The sequence below is a fragment of the Stegodyphus dumicola genome, chromosome X2, assembly GCF_044657685.1.
Source record: "Stegodyphus dumicola isolate Sdum_Otavi_A_Nest chromosome X2, ASM4465768v1".
Classification (NCBI taxonomy): domain Eukaryota; kingdom Metazoa; phylum Arthropoda; class Arachnida; order Araneae; family Eresidae; genus Stegodyphus; species Stegodyphus dumicola.
This window is the reverse complement of record NC_140781.1, coordinates 114854257-114881897: the sequence shown is the minus strand read 5'-3', so window position 1 is coordinate 114881897 and position 27641 is coordinate 114854257. Positions and strand designations below refer to the sequence as shown.

General features: G+C 34.1%; 1 protein-coding gene and 1 long non-coding RNA gene across 4 annotated transcripts in view; one reads left to right on the top strand and one right to left on the bottom strand.

Moving 5' to 3' along the window:
• LOC118182256 (uncharacterized) overlaps positions 1-8226 on the bottom strand; it is a 253961-nt gene extending 245735 nt beyond the window's left edge. For all 3 annotated transcript variants that reach the window (XM_035351575.2, XM_035351576.2, XM_035351577.2), the window contains exon 1: positions 7782-8226. The gene's annotated coding sequence lies outside the window, so the exon portion shown is untranslated. The remainder of the gene's footprint in view (positions 1-7781) is intronic.
• LOC118182257 (uncharacterized) overlaps positions 1-27641 on the top strand; it is a 105632-nt gene that overhangs the window by 40190 nt on the left and 37801 nt on the right. The gene's annotated exons all lie outside the window — the stretch shown is intronic.

Here is a 27641-nt window from a genome sequence, read left to right as displayed (position 1 = left end):
CGGTTCATGCAAAAATTAATATAATGGAAACTTCATGAAATACCACTATTTTTATGTGCGTGAAATTAATGGAATATATAGGGATTAATTTTGTCATGTCACATAATGCATCAACTTTCCCAAGCTACTTTTGTAAGAAATACTAATACAGCTGAGGAACGTCGGGATTATTCTTTAACAGTGATACGCTTTGCTGGAAATCAATAAGCTGTAAAATAAGTATAAAATTAAGTTCAAATAATTCAGTTTGAGTCAAAATGGATTTATCGTAACATTCTTCCTTAATCAGAATCAAGCTATCCCAGATGAACAATAATTAACAATCTGGTGAATGAGCGCCTGCTTCCTGAATATTTCATTACACGTTTAAACAGATTTACGCTAGATAAAAATGCTTGCATAAAACTCAGTTCTTTCTTTGGAGAAATAAAAAACCATATAAAGTGAATACTTAAAAGCATAATAGGAAATGTTTTAAAATTCAAATAAAAGTGGGTCTAAAAGTTTAAACGCAGTATTTTTATTGTGTTTGATAAAAAGCCTTTTCTTCCATTCCTTTGACATGAACCAGATTCAAAGGCCTGCGTTTTCTAAGGTTTTATTCTTTTAATAAAATTGCGAACAAGGGGAACTGCTGGAAATATAAGGAACTTCTAAAGAATCATGGCATTATTCAGCTGTACAATAAAGTAAAAAATAATAGTCCTTAGATCATTCCTAATTTCTGAAATTAATAAAACTGTTAAATTAATTGCCATTGTTAAATTTTAATTACATTTTAAAATACCCTTGGTTTTGTATCTAACACAACGGATGACTTTAAATTTGTCTTCTCTACAGCACACTCCATCTTCGTACTACAGTTGCAATTATGATGCAATAAATTAAAATTAACTCGGAAGTTTGTTGGAAAGTTAATTTTCGTTTAATAATTCAAAGAACATTACACTTTAAGATGTCAAATTAGAAATCCTTGATCTCATGCGGATGTGAAGTAATTTCCCTAACACTTAGAAAATTGGTGACTACTGTAACTCGCTGCTGAAGTATTGATCGGGAAACTGCGGGTAAACACAGGTTTCGTTCATTTTGCAACCTAATTATTAATCTCAGCCGTTAAATCATATCATCTGTGAAAGCTTAGTGGTGCATAGTCGTTATTAAAGATTAAATAAATGAGTAGCAGAAATTCTGAGCCATAACGCCTGGGCATTTATGATAATACTTACATTTTCTAATTTAGATAACACCTCATAGCTTTCCTTTCCTCGCACAGGGTTGATTTATAATTGGATTCGTATGACAGCTAATGAAATCAGATTACTACAGTTACTTCCATTAAATAGTAAATCGATAAATATTAGGCATACATGTATGTTACCTATGTTGTTGGCGATGTAAATTTTCACTGCATGAAAACACTGAGCTCAGTTTTCACCTTTTAGAAACTTATAAAACATTTCCTCTCACATGAAATTGTAAAACATCTATCTGGCATTTTCTATACCTCAGATATTTGAATCTAGTTTAACAAATGAAGACTCTGCATCGTTTAATTTCATTTCTGAAATTTGATTCATTAAAAAAATTCAGTTAAGGTTAAAGGCCTCATATCGATCAAATATCTAAGTTAGACGTTTTCGAAAGCTTTCATCTATTGGAGTAAACAACCAATTCCAGCAGTATATCTCAACAAAGTTGAAATATTAGTGACCATTAAAGAAACTTACTTACTGGCCTTTTATAAGGATATTTATGGTTAACCTTGAATGGTTATTTTCCATTAATTTTAGTCTAATCCTTTTCGTCCGGATTTGGATTTGGATTATTTAATTATGGCAAAGCACACGAGGGCTATCTTCCTAAAGGGAGGGATGCCTTCGTGGAGGACTTTCTAAGGAACTGGCTCGTATACACGTTACACATGGGGAAAACCACGAAAACGCCCATGCAGCCAGCCCGTTCGCGGGATTCGAACCTCAGACCGAACTACCAGTGTTCAGCGTCTTTACCGCTCGGCCGCTGGTGGGCCCTTTTCGTCCGGACTTCATGCAGTTAATTAACGTTTTTTCCTCATTCTCTCGAAAGTTATTTCTTCATTTGTGGTAACTTGCGAAAAACTAAGCGAATAAGATTGTCTCACTACCTCAGCTTCAATTCTGGCTAACTAGTAAGCTGTCTACTTATATACTTTTTTAAGATATACCGGTTTATAAACTATTTCCTTTTAAAAAGTCTTATTGGAAGACATTCTCCTTGAAAATGATACCATTTGAGAGATTTTTTTTCACTGTAAGCCTTTCTAAAATTTTGAAAGTTTTTCAAGCCATTAGTTAACTACCCAAATTAATTAGTTGCTTTATAAGGTATTTCTCGCGCCTTCCTAGAATGCCTCCTTGGTGAAATAGGTCTGCACACTGGGCTGGTATTCCAGAGCTTCCCGGCGAACGTCCTGGTTCGATTCCCGGTAAAGGCGGTTGCTAATTTTTCATCTTGCCGGCTTTCAAAAATACCTAATGTTTCTACAGTGGCCCCCGAACTAAACGGGCGTTGGATGATGATTCTCCACACCCAGGATTTGGTGACTGGGTCCCCTAAAAACCCCAGTCGCCCTTTAAAAGAGTAAGTATATAAGGTATTTCTCCCGCCTTCCTAGCGTGCCTTCATGGTGTAATAGGTCTGCACGCTGGGCCGGTATTCCAGAGCTCCGTGGTTCGATTCCCGGCAAAGGCGGTTGTTAATTTTTCATCTTGCCTGCTTCCAAAAATACCTAATATCTCTACAGCTTGATTATTTGATAATAATCTTCATAGTAAAGTTATTTCAAAAGCAGAAATTTTTATTTGTAGAAACAGACGTCAAAAGGAAGATTCATAAACAAACAAAAACTTGAAAAAATTTCAGAATGTCAGGAATAATAAACGTCATATTTGTTTTTAAATATCAAAGGATAAGGGGGATTAGTAAATACAATGGAATATGTATTGACACTGAAGTGTCAGAAACGTATTATACACTTACATTTTCCAACAGAATTTCTGCATGAAAAAACTATGACTACGTTTCTTGGTAGTTCATAGCAAAGATCTAACATAAACAACTTCCATTTTCAATCATACAGTTAATCTGTATAAGTACTATCATTTGTTATCCTTAAACTTTTGTAGTGTTCTTTAAATTCTAAGGGATAGATTTTCCGTACAATGTTTGTAACCAGTCTTTCAGAAACCTGAGGTAACATATGTATTTAAGGAAGCATATTAATTTAGATATATTAATTTAATAAAGATTCAGAATACTTCTAATACTAAATTTCTGTATTCCCAGAACTTCGTATTAATTACTTAACCTTTAAGTGTCATCCTTTCTCTCTCTAGACACATTTCTCTTAATGCGAGCGAGAGAGAAACCATGTTGCTTGATGACACGAATACATTCGGAATTCTTTCTCCTTTGGGTTTTCTGCTTATATCCGTAATTAAACCTGTTACACTGAATTTCTATAGGTTTTAATTCTAACTTTTAATAAAGCCAGAAACAAGTTAACAGCTAGTGTATTATATTATTTTGTTATTTTGCTTAACAGAATAGTAGAGAAAGGAGAAAGTTATTCTGTTTACAAAAATAAGAAAGACGTTTGTTGTAAAGTAATACTCTTGCAAATATAAATATTTTCATCCATTTTGTGTTGACAACACATATTATCGAAATGAAAAATTAGAAAGAATCAGAAGTTACAGATACGGATTAGCAACAAGAATTATCATTAATCAAGAATCAGCAGTAAATTCGGTGTGTCTGTTTTATGATCAGAAGTTACTAATAAGTATGTAGAGTCATTAGGTTAATTGGAAGTAGAAAAGATGAAAAACATGCAACCGCCTTTGCCTGGAATCGAACCACGGACCTCTGGAATACCGTCCCAGCGTGCTGCCGTTACACCACGAAGGCACGCTAGGGAAGTGGGAGTATAACCTTATAAGTATAACACTTTGGTAGTTGCTTGTCTAAAAAATATTTTTAACTGATTTTTTTTTCTCGTGAACTTAGTTCTAAGAGAAGGGATATTTGCAATATGAAAAACAATGACATATATTAACAAATCAAAATTTTCAAAACTGGGTATTATTTTTATACAGCCTTTTCTTCTCGTGAGCTTCAAAAACTCCAAACTCTAAATACTATTTGCTAAATCGACACTTTTGATGAGTAAAAATTTGCTCCATAAAGGCATAATAATTACGTAGCTTATTTTAGGTTTTAAGGGATCCAAAATCTTCTAAATTTAAATCTAAAGAAAGGATTTGTTTTCAAAAGACTCTAAAACAAATGTATGTTCAAATTAATTAAAGCTTTTTACTCACTTTAGGTTTCAGTTCCTTTTTTTCAGGGAAGGTGTAGATTATCCGTAAAGCACTCAAAAATTATATTCGTATTTATTTCGTAAAACTAATCTATTAATTATTACAGCAAAATATAAAATGTTAATGAATAAGCAATGTACCAGTTACATTTAATATTATGAACCTAACAAATTAAATAATTGCTGCATTAACGATTAAGGAATTTCTGACGTAAGGATGAGAAGATAAAATTTCACTGATTTTGCAAAGTTTTTGTTTCTAATGTAACGGAATTTTTAATAACTATTAATTATTCATAGTAGCCATAACTTTCAATTATCTAATGAAGCTCCATCATACATCCCATGCAATAAATTTCATAGAAGGTTTGATTGTTAACAACTGTGGGAACCAAATTGTAGGGTTATTTCATATATCACGTTTGCTCTAACATCTGAGATTTTGATAATTTTTAAAATAAAATTCTATTTGTTGCAGGTGCCTTGATAAGCTATTTATACTTTCTTTAGCTTCTTTTTAATAAAACACTTAACAATACATAGTTAAAGTGCTGCTTGCATGATTCCCGAATAAGACTGATTGCTGTTTTCTGACACACGCAAGCGAACACTTCCGCACTTTAACTAATCTGCCTCATATTTGTCGAGAAAACTATGTAATAACATGTCATGTGGCTTCACAGACCTAACTAAATGCAATGAGATTAGTTACGACGATACGCTCTAGTGCCATAATTTGTCAAGAAGACACAATCAAATTAGTGTTAAGAGCAGCATCCGCCCACATCTTTGTCGACGCTAAATTGCATTTCTAACCATATACTGGAGCAATTAATCTACTTGCCATACAACGAAGATGAAATTATGGTTCACATTCATACTCAAGCGCAACTCTCAATTCTCAAACCAAAAGGAAAAATGTTAACTCATGGCTCTGCTGTATTATATGCAAATTAAGCTACTATACCGCAATATTAGGAAACTATTCCTAGTTTATTTCAGTACTACAGTTACAATTTAACTTGAGACATATGTGAGGAACTGTAACGTAACGCTATATTTTTATGGCAGCATACTGAGTTTAAACCAATTTTTATTACCTTCAATGAACATGTGAGATTTAAATGTATCATTAATTTATTGATGTGAAACATAAATTAAAATATCAGGATATTCCAAAAGACGCTTTTAAAGTATGTAATTAAAATCAGTCCCCATATACTGCCGTAAAACTATTATTAACATACTAAGATATGATAGCATAAGCTCTTTAATTACATATTTGGAATTAAACCATACGCATAACAGAATTCAAATCAAGTTTCTCAGGGAAATGATAACATACCCAACATAAAAATAAGTAACATGAATTAATTATATTCTAAATTACTTTAAATTAGGGCAAAAATTATCATCTAATGCTAAGATATGAACGTGCTGTAATACTCTAATTATTAGATTTAATACGAGTGCCCTGCTCCAACGATATAATATACGAGTACGGCACTGCTGCCTTTATTTAGCGCTTAAGTGGATTTTAATAACATTAAATAAATTGCTATTCTCATTTTAATCCACTCTAACCTGTACTACTTTCTTTATCGGTTGTTTGAATTACATTCTAACCAAAATCGTTTCACAAATGAACAATTTAAGTTTGGCTTTTCATTCTAATAATAATACAGTGCGATATAGTAGGAAAACCTTAAATATAAAAAAACCATGCCAATCAAATGGAGGGGAAAGAAAATTTGCTTGCAGCCCAACACAATAAGATTATCTGTGTATGGAACAGAATGCCCTCGCGAAAAAATTTCTGAAAACAATTTTTCCGAATATATACACGAGAATACGCGTGAATCTACGCGCGAATCCGGGGAAAACTATCAGATTTTCCGAACTTATACCACTTTATCACAATCACACTCAGAGACTTTTCACAATCTATTAATATACAATAACATTTTAAATGCATACTTTTCTCATCATTTCTTCTCAAAGCAGTGTTTGAAACACATTCAAAGTGAAATAGTGAAGGGAAACGTAATCTGCAAGGATATGTTTTGTTTCAGCTCTTTTGTTCATTTCTTTTGTTTCTAGTATTTTGCTTTTTACTTTGCCCCATATTTTAAGTATTCTCTTCCTTCTATGAAGACATGAATGGACATAAACTATGTAAGAAGAGTGGTCATGATCTGAATGAATACTGCAGTTTTTGATATTTCAAAATAAGATGCGATTTGTATAATGTCTTTAATCCAGTAATTACAAATAGCATATCGATTGTCGTTGGTAGAAATTCAAATGCTTTGTTTTACTAATATGAAGATTGTTTATTGATCTTAAATCATTTAGATAATGTTATAGAATATACCATTCACAAATATGATTATATGAATAAAATAAAAATTAATAAAAATGCTCTTGAAATTTGCAAAAGAAGTCGAGGAAATTATATTTCAAATTTACAATGTAACATACTGTCGAAGTTATCTAGAAAAGATGTGTTTTGTAAAACGCGTGTTTGTATGTCAAGTTCTGAAGTTTCTCAGAATATTTTCCGCAACTTTTCCTTCTTCATTATTTTTAAAAACCTCTTTGAATTTACCAGCGTTTCGTCTTTTACCAGTTCTTGCTGAATTATTGCAAATATATACTATTTCAAAGTAAGTTTTCTTTTAACTTTTATGTAAGTAACATCATTACACTCCGACTAATCCGTTTTTCCCCCACTAAAAACAGAACTTCTTGAAACATTTTTCAGCTTCCAGTGAAATATTCTCCCAAACTTCTTTATTAAGTCTTATATCGCTTTTAAAATATTATTAAAGATAAATTTCTCACATTATTTTCCTGACAACTTCGAAAATTTCTTTTCCTCTAAAATGAATTCATCAGTAACTTATCCATCCTCACTACTGAACCCATGTAAGACAATTTTAGCCTTACTTAAATTTACGTAAAAATGTTTCTTTTAAAAATTGTTGACTGAAAAATATGTATGTAAGACTGAGTGAAAAGTTTTGATAGTCCACCAGAACGTGAGGAATCTTACAGAGAAAAGCAGTCCATGATTAATAAAATCCTCTTTGCATGAGTAATAAATCTATAAACCACCTAAGTATTATATCTATAAATATATTTTTGTGACAACAATTTGCGTACGGTTAATATACTTTACAAGTAACATATGTTTTAAATTTATGGCTTATCGAGAAAAACCTTACATATTTAAAAAAATACAGTATTTATAATACTATCCACAATTTCTTAAAAACAAACGGAAACACAAAAATACAGTATATCAGCCTTTCTGATGGAGTAAATATTAGACGAATTTTTAACTGTTTACCGAACACGTATATAATGGAAAACGTTTTTATAAATTATGTTGTAAAATAAATAGTTGAAAACTTACCAATTTTGGGAAAATAAAGATTGCGTCTTCCTGATTCTGAGTAAAATTCAATAATCCGGGTTTCTTTAATTTTTTTCAACCCGAATATAGCAAAGTCACGAAGAAAAAGTTTCAAAGACACTATGAAGAGTGTTATAAAAGTTTAAATTTTCATTTATTCCTCTTTTTCTTCTCAAAATTTTCTTTTCTTCTTCCCTCCTATAATTTTTTTTAATTCGAGATATAATTCGATTCACATGTTAGATAATATTTCCTAACCTCTGTCATTACAGTAAATATTGCAAAGTGATAGCGAAGAAGAATGTTCAGTTTGTCAGTCTGAGACCTGAACATGGAGGTCCCAGGCCCAGGATACTTGTATGATGTGCTCAGTAGATAGTGTGTGTAACGTCCACAACAATGTGCCGCCAGCTCTGGTATCAGAAGTGATGTGTTAGCGATTGGATGCGGTGTGATGAAGAGGAGCAAAAGATGCTCCCGCACATCCGCACGTGATCCTACCACTGCAGCGCCCTCTATCCTACGCAGAACGTGGCCTTCCCAGAAACGATCTGCTTTGATCCAGGGTAGTTCTCTTATTTGCTAAAAGAATTCACTGTAATCAAAGACATTAAAGATAAGCTGTCATAATATATATGCATTAAAACCAACTTTTGTTTAAATTACAAAGGCTACAGATTTTGTGAAAAGTGCATTTCAATCGTAGAAATTCCTTTTACATTCAAATATAATTATGGCAGATATGTATACCTGAGAAAGTTTAATGAAAATTTCAAAATATGCAACCGATCTCTAAATTTAAAAACACAATTCCCGTTAATTTATATACTTTTGCATAAAAATTATATTCCTAAGGAACTAAATTTTAATCTCCAAGCTCACTATTGGGAAGATCTCATAAGGTTTCTGAACTCTCTCTATGTATTTCCTTTTTCCCATCGGAATTATGAAAATGTTAATAAATATAGTCTTTCGACCAAAAGCATAAAATATATCTCTTCATTTTTAAGTCGGAGTTCTTTGTTAACGGTTAATTCATTTTGCATTAAGAGATAATAAATATTTCGTTTCATTTCAGTGGCAAATAATTGAATCTAAGTATCAATTCTTGTAGCTTAAATAGATATAATTCAAAGTATCACTGAACTAAACATTTTGAACAAGAATTATGAAACTTTTCTAAAGACTCTAGCGTAATACCTCAAACACAAGAATAAGTATACATTTTGAGAATATATAAACTGGTTTAAAAGGAATACAGGATATAATATTCTAAATACAAGACTTGGTACATACCTTGAGAATATGGAAACTACCTTAAACGAAGTGAATAATATTATACTCCAAATAAAGAAATTATGGGATTAGATGTACCCTGAGATTCAGTGAAATGGCTTGGAAGAAATACCTAAATTTTCAAGTGCAGTATTGAAATATGCAATATATAGTATATACATAAATCTTCTAATAATAATAGAATACTAAAAAGCCTAAATTAATATTTCTTCTCATTCTGACGTTCTAAATTTACCGAATTAAAGTACTGGACTCCAAAATCGTCAAAACATTATAAAAGCAATCTTTTTACGAAAATATATTGCTTAGTTATTTTTAAAACAAATTCGCTGTATACTAAAAATTACAATTAGGAGTATAATTTTTTCAGAGAGCATAATTTCATAACTAAGATAGCCCCAATGCCCGGTTAATGGGTCCCCCATTTCCCACAATTGGGGAAGGCCTAATACCGAACATTTATTGCATACCTGCACAGTACTAATTAAATTGTGACTTCTTGACAGGTAATATTATTAAGGACAGGTCTTAAACCTTTCTTTGTATTTCTCTACTTAGAGTTTTCGAAATTATAATTATCAGGCTCCAGAGCCATGACAAATGGGCTGCTGTTAGCTCCCTGTTGGACAGACACCCAATGATAATCGCTATCCTTTCTTCTTATCTGGCATATGTTAATGTTTAATCGCTTTTGTGTGGAAGAACGTGAAAAGTTTGAAGCTACTGCAATTTTCGGATCTCCGAATAAGCTTCTAATGGCGATCAAATTAATGACATGAAACTATTATGCTTTTAAAGGAAATTTAAAATTAGACAAAAAAACAACCTTAGTTTGGAATTGAGTTTTAATGAAATTGTATCGATATCAAGGGAAATCAGACACAAGAAAATTTTCTATATTAGTAGCATCCCAGAAATCATGAGAATTTTATTCATAATCTGTTTCAAACTAAGGTTGCTATTTTTTGCCTAATTTTAAATTTTACACTGATTTGTTTCTCCTCCAGTTATAAATTTAGTACTTTATAAGATATTTTCATCCTCCTTTACGCATGCCTTCGTGGTGTAGTTGGAAGCATACTCGATGCATATTCGAGATTTTCAGGGTTTGATCCACGGCGAGGGCATTATACATATTTCACATCTCCTGCTTCAAAATAACCTAATGATGCTATCAGGTTCAATGTTTCTTCTAACCTTCTTCGGAAACATACAATGACCTGACTAGAACAGAGAGCTTACTAAAGCTATGTTCACTAATTGTAGTAAGTAGACAGGATACAGACGAAGGGTATACAAAACCCTTTATTTTTTTCTTTATATACAATGACTTCCGTACTTCGGAATACAATGACCCTCCACTCGGGGTCTAACTTAAAAGATATCAAAATAAAACTAAACTCTAATTTAACTTTAGAATAAGATTGGCCTTATAATAACAGGAAGCGTATGTAGCACAGAGACTGTGAACACTACAATACGTTTAATTTATCAAGAGGATTAAAACCTCTGGCCTGGAAGGCAAAGTAGCAACTGCGTAACTTCTAAGGTAAGCGGCCTGCTTCGAACTCACGGCTTCCTCTCTTCTGCTTGGCAAAAAGGCCACACTTAAATACTTGGCGTTCGCCAGACAACTTTGCATAAACTCCTTCACGCTTATAATTCTGGCCGGAAGTAGAAAATAAGAAGTGATAGTAAAGATTTAAAATAAAATAAACGTTAGTAAAACTTAAGATCCTTACATACTTCCCGCCAGAGTTAATTAGTTTGAAACTGAGGTCTAAAACGACCTTGTTGAAAACTTTTATCTCTAGAAACTAACGCGAGGCCAACCTTTTACAATCATAACTTAGCTAGAAACTAGAAAATTTTAAAAGAAAGAAATTTGTTACAATAGCAGCTCCTGGAATATACAACAATCTTTTTTCTTTTTCATCTGTACTGCATCTAAACAGGAGCTTTATTCAATCCTGGTTCCTTCCAGAGATCTGGAAGGAAAACTAGTTTAATGAAATGTTACAGAATGACATTGCAAATAACATATAGAATATACTTTTCTTAACATTCTTATTTCATTCATGACTATTTTAATTATTTCTCCCCGTGCTGTCTGACATGTGTTGTAAAAACACCAAACACGAATGTGTTTCTGTCTATGTGTTCAACACTTCCTCCTACAATCAAAACACTAACGTGTTAAAATTCAACATACGAGACCTCTTAACACACCCTAATTTCAACTCTAGACCCTGAGGTACTATTCTGAAAGTGGCTAACTCTAAAGTGTAGCGTAAGAGAGCCTAACTACATCATTCAACCTTTAACACATATTCACCATGATTTAATCTTTACAGTCACACGAATAACAAATTTTTAACATTACTTTCACTTTTACCATATCACGGTATTTCTTAACATTCAAAATAACAGTTCACATGTATACAAGAACATATCAAGATGCCGTTAATTTTACACATTTGAAAACATACATTAGTAGTACATTGTTAACTTCTATTCTTTTCAAAGCAAGTGCCAATTCTTTCTACATTGAAATAATACTACATTTCAAAAAGTCTTTCAGACTAAAACTTCTTTCTTGTTAGAATGTTTTAAATAAAATTTATACAATAACTTTTTACAATATTTAAGTCTTTATACAACGCTATTATACATCAACTTTAGTTTTACGCGCGAGTAATTGAAAAACATAATAAGAAAATCGGTCACAACTCATTTCTCGCCCTTTTGGCGATAAAGGTAGACCTCGCATGAGGTAAAACTTCTTGAAATCTGCCACTTGCAGTAAGAATGAAAGATTAACTTAAGTTTGTAAAGTAACATAAAATTTTACTTATCTTTGTAATATTCAGACATCCTTTTCTGGGCCCAGTCTTTAAAGGTGCTGCAGACCGTAGCTTGGTTGATCCTCCTTCTTGTACGGGCTCGCCCTTCAGTGCTTTCCTCTGGAAGCTTCCGTTTTTCACCACTACGGCCACCCTTGAACATCTTCCTTTTGTGCTCTGCTTGTGGTCTTGGCCGTTTGAAGGCAGCTGGTCTTGGTGGAACCGGGAACCTTCTGTCGTGATCCTGCTTGGACCTCGTTGTTGGCCGTTCAAATTTTTCTTGTACTTTTTCCTCCGCCGCTGATGGCCCTTCCGCAGTTCGGCGACTTTTGCTGCGGAGAGTTCTGTCGGATGAGTCAATCTTCCGTTTCACAGCCGGGTTATAGTTGCCGTCCTTTCTCCCTGTCTTTTCCACATACGTCGTCCTTCTCCCTTCTTCATTCTGGGGGTGTTCGTGCACTCTGTTTTTTGGACGGTGGAACGGCTTCTTTTTCTTTGTACCTTCAATTTTTCCGCGGGGCAATTTTCTTTTCACTTGCTCCTGTCTCTCATTGGCTTGCCCTTGTACTTGTCGTTTTCCCACCTCTGGAACTTGTACCTGCGGTGTCTGCCGTACCGGATCCTGCAAAAGATCTGAAAAGATTTGCATTTTATTACGGTCATAGAATGGTTTTATCTGGTCAATGTTTGCGGAACAGGTTTCACCATTTCTTGCCCTTAACACTACAACAGCGTGAGTTATTTTTTCTATAACATATGGTCCTTCAAAGCGTGGAAAAAATTTGGCAGTTTTATCTTCTGGTGCTGAAGAAAGTGAATGCTTAATTTTTAGTACTTCATCCCCTACTTTATAAGTTACTCCCCGTCGTTTCAAGTCATAATACAATTTTTGTTTTCTTTGTGCTACTTCCGTATTCTTTTTTGCTTCTTTTATTAGTTTTTCTATATCACCCATTTTAAATTCTGGGGCTCTTTGTTGCACATAAAATAGTTTATCTAACGGTGTTATAACCTTTCTGCCTAGAAATAACTCAGCAGGAGTTTTGCCCGTTATATCATGTTTTGCGGTCCTAAGGGCGAAAGCAAATTCATTGACATAGTTATCCCAGCTTTTATGAAAATTTTTAACATAACTACGGATAATTTTCACTATATTTCTGTTGACCCGTTCCGCTATATTTGATTGCGGCCGATACGGGACCATTTTTAAATGACGTATGCCCAGTTTTTGGCACATGTCTTCAAATATATTACTTACAAATTGAGGACCATTATCCGATATAACTTTTAGGGGCGCCCCGTATTTTAAAATATATTTATTTAAAATAGAATCAGTAACTAATTTCGCGGAGGCTCGTTTTAAGGGAACAATTTCGGTCCATTTACTAAAATGATCAACCATAACAAGGAGATAGCGACTTTTGTTTAACTGACTTTTTGGGAAAGGGCCCAATAAATCGATGCCGATTATTTCATTTGGAAATTCGGATTTAATACTATTTAGAAACCCGGCCGGGCGGAAATTAATATAATTAACGGCTTGACATGTTGGGCAGGACTGGACATACGCCCTTGTTAACTTTTGCAGTTCAGGAAAGTAGACTGCCTCGCGTACGCGTTGGATAGTTTTTCGAATACCAGCATGAGAAGCTAAAGGGCTGTCATGGAGCTCTTGCAGGATATTTAATCTAAGACTAGCTGGGATAACAGGTCGAAATTCGTTGTTGGAATTCGTAGTTTTTGTATAAAATAATAGACCATCTATTAGTTCGTAATGGGCCGCCCTATTTCTTATCGCCACAATATCTTGGTGGCTAAAATTTTCAGGATCCTTCAAATACTCATAAATACTTCCAAACTCAGGATCCTTACCCAGTTCGGTTATTACAGTTTCTCGGAAATTTATTGTACACGCTGTCAGCATTGCAACTTTTACGGTATTACCCTGTTCGTCTAATTTAATTCGTGATAGGGCATCTGCTACGATATTTTCCTTTCCGGGGGTATGCTTGATTACCAGATTATATTCTTGCAGCTTGAGTGCCCATCTTATTAACCTTGGGGATAAATTTTTCCCAGAGTACAATCTAGTTACCGCCGCATGATCAGAATATACTGTTGTCGGCGCCTTTCCAAAATAGACTCGGAACTTTTGCACTGCTAACAGAACTGCAAGTGCCTCTCTCTCGGTCGCGGAATAGTTTCTTTGTGTTTGATTTAAAGTTCGGCTAAAAAATGCCACTGGCTGCTGATTTTGCGAAAGTACCGCTCCTACCGCATAATCCGAAGCATCCGCTGAAATTTCTAAATTCTCATCTTTTTCAGGAAATTTCAAATCGGGGCTTGCGTTAATGCTTGCTTTAATTTTTCGAAAGCACTATTGGCTTCGGCCGTCCACGAGAATCTTGCCTTTTTCCTTTTTAATTTTATCAATGGTTCAGCAATAGCTTCAAAATCTATTATAAAGGACCTATAATATGAACAAAGTCCTAGAAAAGAAGAGAGCTTCTTCGCCGTATTTGGAGTCGGATACTTTTGTACAGCGATTATTTTTGATTCATCTGTCTCGATCCCTTTTTGCGATATTTTGTAACCTAAATATTTTAATTCAGGGGCTGCAAATTTGCATTTTTCGACATTAACTTTTAGACCGGCCTCATTTAATAAAAAAAACACCTGTCTTAAATCCTGTACATGTTGGTCTAGATTATCACTAGTAATAATGATATCGTCTAAATAGATAAATGTGGACTTTCCGAGAACAGGTCTTAACACAATGTCCATGCATCGCTGAAATGTTGCTGGGGCGCCTGAAAGGCCAAACGGCATTCGCAAAAATGCATAAGTGCCAGACTTGGTTATAAAAGCAGTCTTAGGCACGTCCTCAGGCCTGATCCCTATTTGAAAATAACCATTCGTTAAGTCTAAAGTCGTCATAAATTTGGTTGATTTTATGTTCCTTAAAATTTCTTCTATAATCGGTAACGGATATACCGGATATTTCGTTATGGAATTTAATTTACGGTAATCAATAGCGAATCTCCACCTTTTTGGATGCTCCAAAGGATAATCATTATTTTTCTTACATAAAACCACCGGACTAGCATAACTACTTGAGATAGGCGTTATGATCTTTTTACGTAGCATATCGGTAATATGCCATTCTATAATTTTTTCCTTATTCTTATCATACCGGTATGGTTTTTGACGAACCGGCAATGCATCTCCGGTGTCAATACTATGGTTAGTAACCTGGGTAAATCCTGGAATATCACTAAATAAGGAAGCAAATTCACTTACCACTTGTCGGATTCTATCTTGCTCGTCATTAGGCAGGTGGTCGAGATTTAACCTTGGCGGTTCAACCTTTTCTACACGCACTGGTTTCATCGTCAGCTTAAGAGACGCTTCATTAAAATCCAGTGTAGCTTGTGCGTCTGAAAGAAAGTCTATTCCTAGTATTAAGTGTGCTTGCAAATTCTTTACTATAAAAAACATCACCTTTACTTGTTCGTCCTTGATACGGATGTACAAAGGTACTTTACCTACGCACTTATATTGTTCTCCTTGCGCCGCTAATACTGTTGTATTATCCGCATTATATATGCGGTATTTGCGAAAATACTTTCTAAAAAAGACTTCTGCCACACAGGAACACTGCGCGCCGGTATCCAGGAGTGCGGTGGCCGGGATATTATTTACCAAGACTTCAATCTTCGGAAGAGTTAAATTTTTCACCATTACTGTATTTAACTTGTAGGAAGAGGGGTTTTCGTGGCCTTCGGATTTCCGCACCCTCTCGTCAGCAGAAATCCGTTTTAGTTTAAATTATTTTTCCTTTCGGTGCTTTCCTTCTTTCTCCACTGGCCTTGAGACTTTTTTCCTGGGTTGCTATTGAACTGTCGACGTTCGCCGGCTGTTTTTGAATGCTCGGGTTTCCTTGCCCACTGATTCGCTTTTTCTCCGTAGCCATGTGCTTGAGTTTGCTGTAGTCTTGGCGTACCAAATTGGTTTCGCTGTTGATATTGGCGTCTTCTTTCGACGTCCGCCGTTCTTCTACTTTCAAACTGGATTGCTAGCTCAAATAATTTTTCCAGTGTAGTCGGATTTCTCAATTCAATAAAGTCTTGCACTTGGGGTAGTAACCTCGGCAAAATCACTTGAATTATTTCAGGATCCGGACGGTTTCCATACAAGAGCTTGAAAACGTGAATTTTTCTTAAAATAAAACTCGAGAGGTTTTCCATTCTTTGTTGATATATACTGAAAAGTTCTGTTTCTAATTTCGCACGATCCCTTACAACAGGGAAGGCTTTTAGTAGGGCAGTCTTGAAATTTTCGTAGGTATAGGTGGGACTTCCTGCTTGACCCAAGAGACTTCTGCCGATACATTTGAACCAGTTAAGCGCTTGGCCCCTCAAAGCGCTGGCAGCTAAGGTAACTTTTTGAAACTCGTGCACGGGGTAGAGCATGAAGTGGTCATCCAATTTTTCCAAAAAACTGGTTACCTGTGAGTTTCCATTAAACGTTGCTTCTGGTTTCATCGAAGCGCGCATGGTCTGGACAATGTACCCAAATCCTTCCAGGGCGGCAGCTGGCATTTCTGGATTCTGAGCTGTTTCTGCAGGCAGCACAGGTTCTTCTTGAAACTCGGCCATGGTTATTCTTCGTCGGGCGCCACTATCAGGTTCAATGTTTCTTCTAACCTTCTTCGGAAACATAGAATGACCTGACTAGAACAGAGAGCTTACTAAAGCTATGTTCACTAATTGTAGTAAGTAGACAGGATACAGACGAAGGGTATACAAAACCCTTTATTTTTTTCTTTATATACAATGACTTCCGTACTTCGGAATACAATGACCCTCCACTCGGGGTCTAACTTAAAAGATATCAAAATAAAACTAAACTCTAATTTAACTTTAGAATAAGATTGGCCTTATAATAACAGGAAGCGTATGTAGCACAGAGACTGTGAACACTACAATACGTTTAATTTATCAAGAGGATTAAAACCTCTGGCCTGGAAGGCAAAGTAGCAACTGCGTAACTTCTAAGGTAAGCGGCCTGCTTCGAACTCACGGCTTCCTCTCTTCTGCTTGGCAAAAAGGCCACACTTAAATACTTGGCGTTCGCCAGACAACTTTGCATAAACTCCTTCACGCTTATAATTCTGGCCGGAAGTAGAAAATAAGAAGTGATAGTAAAGATTTAAAATAAAATAAACGTTAGTAAAACTTAAGATCCTTACAATGCTACAAGTTAAATTCTGCTCTTAAGCTTCCTTTTCTGTTCAGTTGCTTTTTCTAGACAATATGCATATTTTATAACACAGAGTCTAATACACCCTTACTAGGAAGGAATTATATTCTTTGTGAGATAATATGCTTTCTAATATATCAATTTACTATATTTTAGGTTAGATTGAACATGAATAAAGAGTTTAGAAGTTTTTTCCACGATTCGATTTCAGAATGCGTTAATGTCCCCGAACGTATGTCTTTTATCTAGGATATTTTTGCAATATTTTAAATAGTTTCCAAATTTGACAAACCCACAACCATCATTTATGTGAATACATAAATAAAATTATAGATTAAGGATTTCTGGCTAAAGTAGTGTCTGCGTTCTACTAAGGTTTTGTTTGAGAGCATTTTTAAAGAAAACGCAAGGCGACAGTGCGCTTTGAATAAACACCATATTAGTATGGGAAATAAAGTCCACGAATGTAGCAATAAAATTTCTCAAAACAAAATCTGACATCAAATTCTTCAATTTTAAAGAACAAAGATAGAAATTAAAATAGGGTGTCATATAACAGAATACGAGTTACAAAAGGAAAAACCATTCGTGTAACTGCAGACATTAAAAAAAATGAAATAATAGAAGTATTTCCAGATTCACTTGCATGCAACAAAAAGAATAGGTTCCGGCGCCAGGAAGCAGAAGAAAAGTCTCAAACTCTTAATTGTTCTCAATGCGTAATTGACTCATGAAATTATTTTCAATTTAGTTGCTAATGATGAAGTTAAATTTTGAACAATCGTATTACTTTGTTTTCGATGCCGGCCAGATATTGTTTACTTTATTTTATGCATCTGTAAAATACAAACAAATTCTGAAAATCATGTGCATCTGACCTATCATCTGACAAGTAAAGTTCCTCAAAACTTCGTGATATCATATGGTAAATTAGATCTGAAAGTATTACGTCTGTTATAAATGAACTTGAAAATACTATAATATAAATCTAAACAGCTCAAAAACTTTAAAAGAGATCCCTCTGTTTCATTGAGATATCTGGTTTGCTAAAAGAAATCACAGCATTTACATTTTCTTTGTCTTGTGATCGGGTACATTATTCTTAAGCATGTCAATAAAGTAATTTAAAAGGTAGGCATGTGATTATACACTTACAATGAGCCTGGAAATGTAATGCTATGCTTTATTGAAAGGTCCAAGTAAATGAATGTGAAAAAAGGTATAAAAAATTAATTGGTTAAATGTTTCGGGGTGTATTGTTCAATTCACGGATACCAAATGCTGAAACTTAAAAAATCAGTATTCTTTCGAAGCAAGGACTAGCACTGTTTAGAAAGGAAAGTGTAACCTTATTTTTATTACGCTTGTATTCAATTTGGTTATGAAAAATTACATAATTTTGAAAACTGTTAATGTGCAAATATATTACATAAATGTCGATACTTTTTCATTTCTAAATAAAATGAGTGGCAATGACTTTGTAATTGCCTAAAAACGAAATTTTAAAGGAGATCACTTTAGATAGCCCGCAAGTTCTAGCTTGCCGGAAGCCCCGAAGCAGTTTTAACCAAACCTACATAAAATTGGGGCATTTCATCATATTTCATGTAGCAGATCACTGACTAACAGATAGTTTTAACTTTCGGGTCTCAGTTGAGCGTAATACATAACCACCATTTTGCATCTAAATTTAAGAAAATTTTTTATTTTCCATTTTACTGAGTTTGTATGATATATATCTGACTATTCCGCTTTGGGTTTGCTTTGCAACTGGCAAAGAACATCTGGATGCTCTACTTTTTATTTTTCAGTGTGTTTTAATTTTCTAATCTATATAGGATAGCACCAGAAAGGTCCGTCCTGTTTAGCAACTGCAAGCCTTCACTTTTGCGATTCTTTACTCAAGAGAATAACATAAACGTTATAAGGTATTTCTTAGCATGCCTTCGTAGTGTACGGTCAGCATGTTGAGCGCGTATTCCAGAGGTCCGTGCTTCGACTCCCGGCCAGGGCGTTGCTCATCTTTCAAGTCTCCTGCTTCCAAAAAAATACCTAATGCCTCTACTGTGGCGCCCGAACTAAAAATGGTGGTGGATGATGATTCTCCGCCACCAAGATTTGGCGATTGTGTCCCCGAAACCAGTCGCCTTTTAAAAGGGGAGTATATAAGGTATTTCTCCCGCCTTCCTAGCATGCCTTCGTCTTGTAGTGGTTAGCACGCTAATACAGAGGTCCGTGGTTCGATTCCCGGCGAAGACGCTACTCATTTTTCAAGTCTTCTGCTTCCAAAAAAATCCTAATGTCTCTGGAACGTAACCTCTTTCACATGGTTTTTTACTTAGGTCATCATGGATTTTGTATGGTAGTTATAATCGCAAAACGCAAGGCAAGCTGGATGCGCTTATTTCTGCTTATGCAAGTACGCGAGCCTGTTTTTTCCTGCGTAACCCATTATTACCTGGAAGTACGTTTCCTTAATTTCAGATGAATGATCTCCAGTCTATTGCTTTACATTTTATGTTATTGTTTACATTTTAATTCGAAATTATTTAAGTAAACTCTATTTTTTAATTTGTGATTTTTGTTAGTTTAGAAAAAGGCTGATGTATTTACTTCTTTCGTTGCACCAAACATAAAATGAAGATGCAGCGAAAGATATAAATTACATTTTTCAGTTTTCAGTTTTGGTTTTAACATTTTTGCAAATTTCATGCAATTTACCACTGTTTATATACTTTGCAGCTATTGCGCAAGTATTAGAAAAACTTGTTTCCGATTTCGATTTCAATGAATTTCAGTTCATTCAATATTATATATATATACAGCATTCTTTTAGAGTTTCTTAAAGCCGCCATTTTGAACTTCGAAGATTACCCTTCCCCATGGTAGTAATTTTCACGACCGCGCCCACATTTGACACTCCCCGCACACAAAGTTTAATAGGACAGGATTTTTTGAACATATGTTTAAATACTTTGTCTGCTATTAGACACTTTGAACCTTATCGCATACTTTTTCCAAGAACTTCCATCTTCGGCTTCTTCAGAGCCACTGTGAATTCTACATGAAACTCAGTTTGGTCATCTGATGAATTCAGTAAATTTTCGTTTGAAGAATGCCATATGATTTCAGTAAGTTTGCGTTTTTTCAACTTTGTATTTCATAGGTTCTTTCAATTTTGTTTATATTAGACTTTCAGTTTTCTGCCGAAATAGGATCTGTTTTAAGTTTATTATTTATGCAATCTCTATGAGAAGTTATTCGTTTTCTTGTAATTAAAGGTTAAGTTTAACATAATCGGGGACCGCCAATTTTCATAATATTGTTTAAATCAGTATTTAGTCAAAAGTATACTTATATTGCGTTCTATCTTTATATTTGAATTTGAATTGCGGATTTTACACTTTTCAGTATTATATACGTTATGTGACGTATGTTATACGTCACATAAGCACCATTGCAACTTGCGACGACTCAATCTGCCTAAAACAGACCTTTTGAGCCCTGGAAAAAAATATTTACCTATCCCTGATTTAGGGCCACAAGTGCTTAGTTTCAGTCACATGGTTAAATTTGGAAAGAAGAGTACAACGTTCGTATAGCATCAGACAAATGTTTGTAAAGCAAAGGCGCCCAGCTTAAACTAATTGCCAAAACAGGAACCACAAATAAAATTCATCACTACATATATGCGACAATTATATAAAGAGAATGTTAAATGCTACTTTAGAAAAATAAAGTGCATTAAAGATGGATAACAACACTATACTGCAAATACATTCACAGCACTTTTGAAGTGCTGTATTTCAAGAGAAGAAACATAAAATAATAAGGACATATTAATGATATGTGTTAAACACCATATTTTAAGAACACATTGAGTGGAACCCTTATAAAACTCAGAAAGAATTATTTTAGTCACAATGCTAAAACAGCATTTATAATTTCGTTTCCAGTGCTCCTACTATTAGCAGTACTAAGTTCCGATATAACGGTAGTAGTGCAAATAGGAAGGAAAATGCCGTTCTCAAGATGTGTCCAGTTGGAAATCTCAAAATATTCAAGCCATCATTTCTACACTAACATATATTTAATAAAGGATTATATTAGAGAAATCACTATATGCTATATTTTATGAACCCTGGGCAACGTTCTTGGTGATGAGATAGCTAAATAACCAAGAATTCATTTGTCATTCCCGGTGAATGCATAAATTCGCAGGCGTCTGATCACTTGGAAACCAACAGTATATTTTATTATTACTACATTCATTACTATCCTATTACCTTGTAGAGTCGTTTATTTTGAAGCCGGAAGACATGAAAAAATGTGCAGTACCTTCGCCGGGACTCGAACCACGGACCACTCGAATACGCGCCTAGCGTGCTGACCACTACACCACGAAGGCATGCTAAGAATGCGGTATAAATACATTATAACCTCTTTAAAATATTCCTTATATTCCAGTAGAAAGCAAGTGGGGCTCAAAAAAGAAGCTTATGAAAGACTTATGTCTAAGTATGTAGAGAAAACGATCCTTTAGACTACTGGCTGTCCAGCTGGATGACAACACAACCAGAAAAAATTAAGAATTACTACGAATTCAGATAGCTTATGTTACGGAGATAATCGTGGTATTCTCACCTACGTTTATAGTGGCCAAAATTCTTGCTGGAGTATTCTCGATAAACATCAAGGCAATTTTCGAGCAGGAAAATTACAGGCTAATCCACTATGGAGCAGCTGCAATCGGCATTAAGATTCCCGTTTCAGAAGAAGTTATGAAGAAAGAAGTACAGGAAGTAATCAAGAGGTAGTAAAATCAATGAGATGGAGTCCTTTACAGGTCGCTTTACTTATGCTGTTTTCCCACGGGTATCAGTTAAGAGTCTAAACACAGACCACATATATAAGAATCTTCTCTCTACCTAGAAAATTTCTTCCAAAAGAAGATTAAGTGCACATTTAATGTCTCGGTTCATTTAACAGACAACAGACACCGCTACAGTGTCAAAGACTACAAATATACTAATTCTTTCCGTTATATATTTACTCTTCAGTATTATCCTTAATGAGGCCTAAATTCTACCTGCAAGGATTATTAGCATCGAAAGAGTGTCAGAGCATTAATCAAATTTCTCAATGCAAATGCCAACACCACATTGTCTTTTAATCTTAGTTTCGCACCTCAGAAAACATTAAAGAAAAAATTAATTATGTCTGAAAAATTTAAATTCCGTCACACATCCAAATAATGATAAAAATGATTTAGATCCTAAACCCATATTGCTTTCCGTCAATAAACAAAACGGGCAAAATAAATGCCATTGTATTATATTCTTTGCCATGTGATACAATAAAACTGCGATAAAAGTAGGATCATGATTACGTAAAATATTGATCAAAATTACCTAGATTGCTTGTCGTCAATGCAAAAGAGCTCATGCTGTAAGTCATTTAATATATGACCTCATTATAATACATGTTTTCACTCAGTTGAAAGAAATATTTTTCAGTCCAGGATCATTTGCTTCTTCGTTTTCGTTGAACAACATTGTAAAGTCATTGCAATTTTTATTTTGGAACAGTAAACGTCAAAAATGGCAGTGCCCTTGCAGGGGTTCGAACTTCTTACCTTCGAATAATTAGCCGGATGATGTGCTTTCCATTAATACTACGAAGGCTTGCGGTAAGTAGCAAAAAAACCTTACAACACAGCAAATCGAAGTTACTACCACTGATATTAAATCGGCGTTGGCAGAGGAACTACGATAGTGCCTCTTTTTCTTCTTTGGGTATTAGATATATCCATCGAAGTATCATTTATTTCCCAGTTAATCAATATGGAGAGAATGATTTTCACAGTGTTTCTATAAAGGAACTTTGTAGAAAAATTTATGAAGAAATATTTTATAGAATTATTTATGAAGAAATATCGTTATAGAATTATTTATCAACTTTTCAATAAAGGAATATGTAATTCTAAGATTTCTGCTTTTGAAAAGGAAGAATAAGCAGAGGGAATTTTTTCAGCCTCCAAAATATATGAAACAGAAAATAGCTTACATTTAAAACAATTATTGAGTTTCACTTAAATTCATCATTTATTTTATGTTAGTGCCGCCAGACGATATAGTGGTTTGGCGAGCCTGACTGCGATAGCGAAGGGCCCAGGTTCGAAACTCGGAGAAGGCACCGGATGCCAAAATTGTCTACCCCTTCATAGGAGGTAGAGGTGGCCCACCTATTAGGTGCCTCCATAATAAAGAAGGCCACCACATCTGGCCTTAGAAGTGGCCGGTGCCGACATAGGCGAAACAAACTTATGTTAGTTCTTTCCTAGCCTTCCGGTTTCTTCCGCTAGCCTTCATCAGAAGTGAAATTAGGTCACCGGTTAAACTTTAATTAATTAATGAAATATTTTATCTCCATTCTTTTTTGTGCTTTCTATTTTTCGTCGACATTCATTAAAAGTGAAATAAGCATAAATAGAGAATACAATAAATATTTAGTAACCTATGCCAAGAAATTCTTCATCCTATGTAGCAATAACCGTGAGCCTTGCTTCCTGAACTGCTGCCTGATTGAACATTCGTGAGTGATTTGATTTATCCGTTCACAAGTTAGCATTATTCAAAGAGCATTATAGCGGAATCTCAGTATTTTAGATGTCATTTTGGGTTAATTTAATCTTTCTTAGCAGATTCTCCTTACTTAATGTTAAATTTTGAGTTTTAATAGCAACGAATAAATACTTAGCTAAATTTTATCATTGTACGCTGTTGAAGTTTACGTTGCACAGTAGTATGATGATAATTTGTATCACACGTATCATGATAATTTGTTTGAATGAGGTAAGAGAAGACAAGTAAGAAACCTAAGTTACCCAAGCTTTAAATAAACTTTATATTCGTACTTGTTCGAAATTATGATTAAAACGTGGTTTGAGTCGCTTGCAGTAGCAACTGTTACTATTAGCTATTAAGATATTAATGTATTACTGCACCTGTTGAAGTAGGCTTTTGAATTGAAGTTCTAGCCAGTTTGTCATATTAATTTTCTCTTTTTAACATTTACTTAGAGCTACTTTAATCTGGTGAACGTTTTGGAACCGAAATCTAATCACATTTCATCAATTTAAGTTTTTCAGTTTACTTTGATTACTTCCCTCGAGCAACTCTGTGCAAATAGTTGATAATATTAGTTTGCAGAGTAAACCTTTAAGTGTAAATTGCCTTGTTAGTTTTTCTTGCGTCAATGGATACCATTCACCTTGTAAGGAACTGTTTTCTTCCTCTTGTTCCTACCACATACTTTTGTGGTGTAATCGTAAGTACATCCGGCTAGCAATCGGAAGGTTCAGAGTTCCAATCCCGGAGAGGTCATCTCAGATTCTTTATGCTTTCCGGCGTCAAAAAATTCTAAATACCTATAAATAAGTTATGGAAACTAATGCAATTAAAAAACATATTTTCGCTTTTATAGAGGTGGATAAATAGTTATGATTCAAATCATTTACGCAACAAAATTTAATTTTAAAGGCCTCACAACATGATTCCGCTAATCCGCAATGTCTAAAGTAATGTGACATGAAAATTAAACTCATTAAAATCATAGCATAGCGCTGAAAAAAGACCGCAACGGAAGAGATTCAATATGGCAGGATAGGTTTACTTGTTCTCTCACCTAAACTTAGTTTCTTGCTTGCTATTTATAATTCATTCTAGTGAAATAGGCGAAATAACAGAAGCACGGGAAAGCTTCGAGATTAGAAATAACGTGTTGATTAAAATACGCTTTGCACACTGAATAGTTCAGTAAAGGAGTTAGTTACTTGGGCTTTTTAATGCAGTCAGTCATTCTATAATAAATTAGATAATTCTAAACATATTTTGAAGATTAAATAAATATTTTATTCTTCCTTTATGAATGAAAGAGATAGAAGACCCTGCATTATAACTCATTAAAAGGATAATGGTATATAAAATTATAACAGGTATTTAAATTATCTCCGATAAATGGTATATGTAATAATAACAGGCTTTTAAATAGTCTATGGATCAAATACTTTACAGAAAAATACTCAGGAATGAATCATGTTCGCAATGGGTGTGTGTATGTGTGTATTTAATTATGGCAAAGCATACTAGGGCTATCTGCCTAAGAGGAGGGATGCCTTCGTGGAGGACTTTCTAAGGGAAACTGGCTCGTATACACGTTGCACATGGGGAAAACCACGAAAACGCCCACGCAGCCAGCCCGTTCGCGGGATTTGAACCTCGAACCGAACTACCAGTGTTCAGCGACTTTACCGCTCGGCCGCTGGTGGGCCGTTCGCAATGGGAAAACAAACTAATGTTGATTGCTTGATCTTCGAATGTGAAATAAGTTAATTATATAACTCCGTTAATTAATTTTGAAACCGTTAGCTATAATTCATCTTATTTCTGGAATGAAATGCGCAATAAATGCATTTAACATTAACTGACATGATAAAAGTTAATTTAATTAAAAATCAAGTTATCGCATTTCAGAAAGATTTTAAAGTATGATTGAAACTTTCATTGAAACTAATGCTTCATTTTACGCAGTATTTTTAGAAACATCGGAAATAATTATCTGCAAAATTCCAAGGATACCCTGAATTGAATTTTTTTTGTAACTTTTTTCTTAATTCCTACGGATTTGTAAAGGGAGTTATTATACCTTCCAAAACTGAAATTTACTTTTAAATAGTAAAACGGTAGACGTGAAGTCGAAAGTTACAAACATGAAACCGTGCATCTTTTACCATTTTTTGACATATCTTGGAAAATCTCTTTCTTACATACAAAGAACTTAAAATCCAAATACCGTCAGCGAATAACTTATTCTTATGCAAACCATATATGACGATCCTGAAATTCTAGGTACCTACTGGATTGTAATATGTTGCTGAATATATATTAAGATATTTTACAAAGAGTGATAAGGCGGTAACTTAGAGTTAATACCCGCATACCTTAAAAATTGCCTTGAAGTATAAAGAGTTTACATTGACTGATATGTTTTAATTATTAAAATTTATTCTGCATTTGCACATTTTTCGCAGCTTCACAAGGTAGGCTGTTAATTTGTAAAATAGCTTCGTGTGTGTAATGAATTTTCGGAAAAATTACACTTTTCAGTATTATACGTGAAATTTTGGATCCGTTTTGAAAAATGTCTTTTATTTAAGATTCGATTCAGTTGGATTATTTAATTAAGGCAAATTTCAAGAGATATCTTCTAAATCTTTTGCAGTTTTTACAGAGAATATTTAAGGGAAACATACCATGTTTTCCACTTTGTGATTTTCTTATTTTTTAATATTTTATGTGAAAGTTTTCAAGGAACCTTTCTCAGGAACTAAATCTCATTACAAAACAAAATCTGAAGAGATTACTATTTCAAGAAGGTTATTAGGGTTTGTTGGGTTTTTTATGCTCTCGCTGAAAGCGCAGTTTATCAGTCTGCTCTTAGATTCACCCCTGCTGACAAAAATTGTATTACCTTGTAGCGATTAGGATTAGAATTTTTGAAGGATTTTGCGTCATTAGGATTTTTGAAGTAAGAGATGTGAAAAATGCGCAATGTCCTCTCCGGGACGCGAACCTGGACCTCTCGAATACGAGATAACCCTTACACCACGAAGGCATGCTGGAAGGGGGAAGAAAATGCCTTATAACCATTTTTAACTTTATTCTTAAACATAGCTTCCTACTCCCTTACGTCCCATAAAATTTGGAAAAGCAGCCATATTTAGAATTAAGGATTACATTTTCAGAATTTTCAAATTATATATTTAGAATCTAGAATTTTGCTATTAATTTTTTAGTCTATTTGCAGTCCATCATATGCATGCTCAGTTTTCTTAGTAAGATGGCTTACATGACTTTTTTAATCTTTCTATTATTAATTTTATATCTTTTGAGCTTTATATAATAAACATCCCTTTCTTTGTACTTAGCGGCTCATAAAATTTAACTGTAAAGTAGTAAATTTTAAAAAGCAGCATATATTTAGAATTTCTGATACATTGTTTTGCCCTTAACTTTTTTCAATTTTTCTCGGTTCATCATATCAACACTCAGTTTTTTTAGTAAGATAACTTGCACAACTTTTTTCGCATTTTCATTATTAACATTTTACATGTTTCACTTTATTTATTAAACATCACTTTCTTCATACTTAAGGCTCAAAAATTTAACAGCAAACTCACAAAGTATTTAAAAACAAAATATAGTTCGAATTCCTGGTAGAGTGTTAAATTTCTCTATATTATTTCTTAAAAAATAAATACTCTATGACGATAACGTTTGGTAGCAACATCCTTCTATTTGAATTTCTATACATGTTTTTTATATTCGTTACACTATTTCTTAAAAAATAATGCATTGTGATAAAATATGGTGGCAACATCTTTTTACTTGAAAAGTGA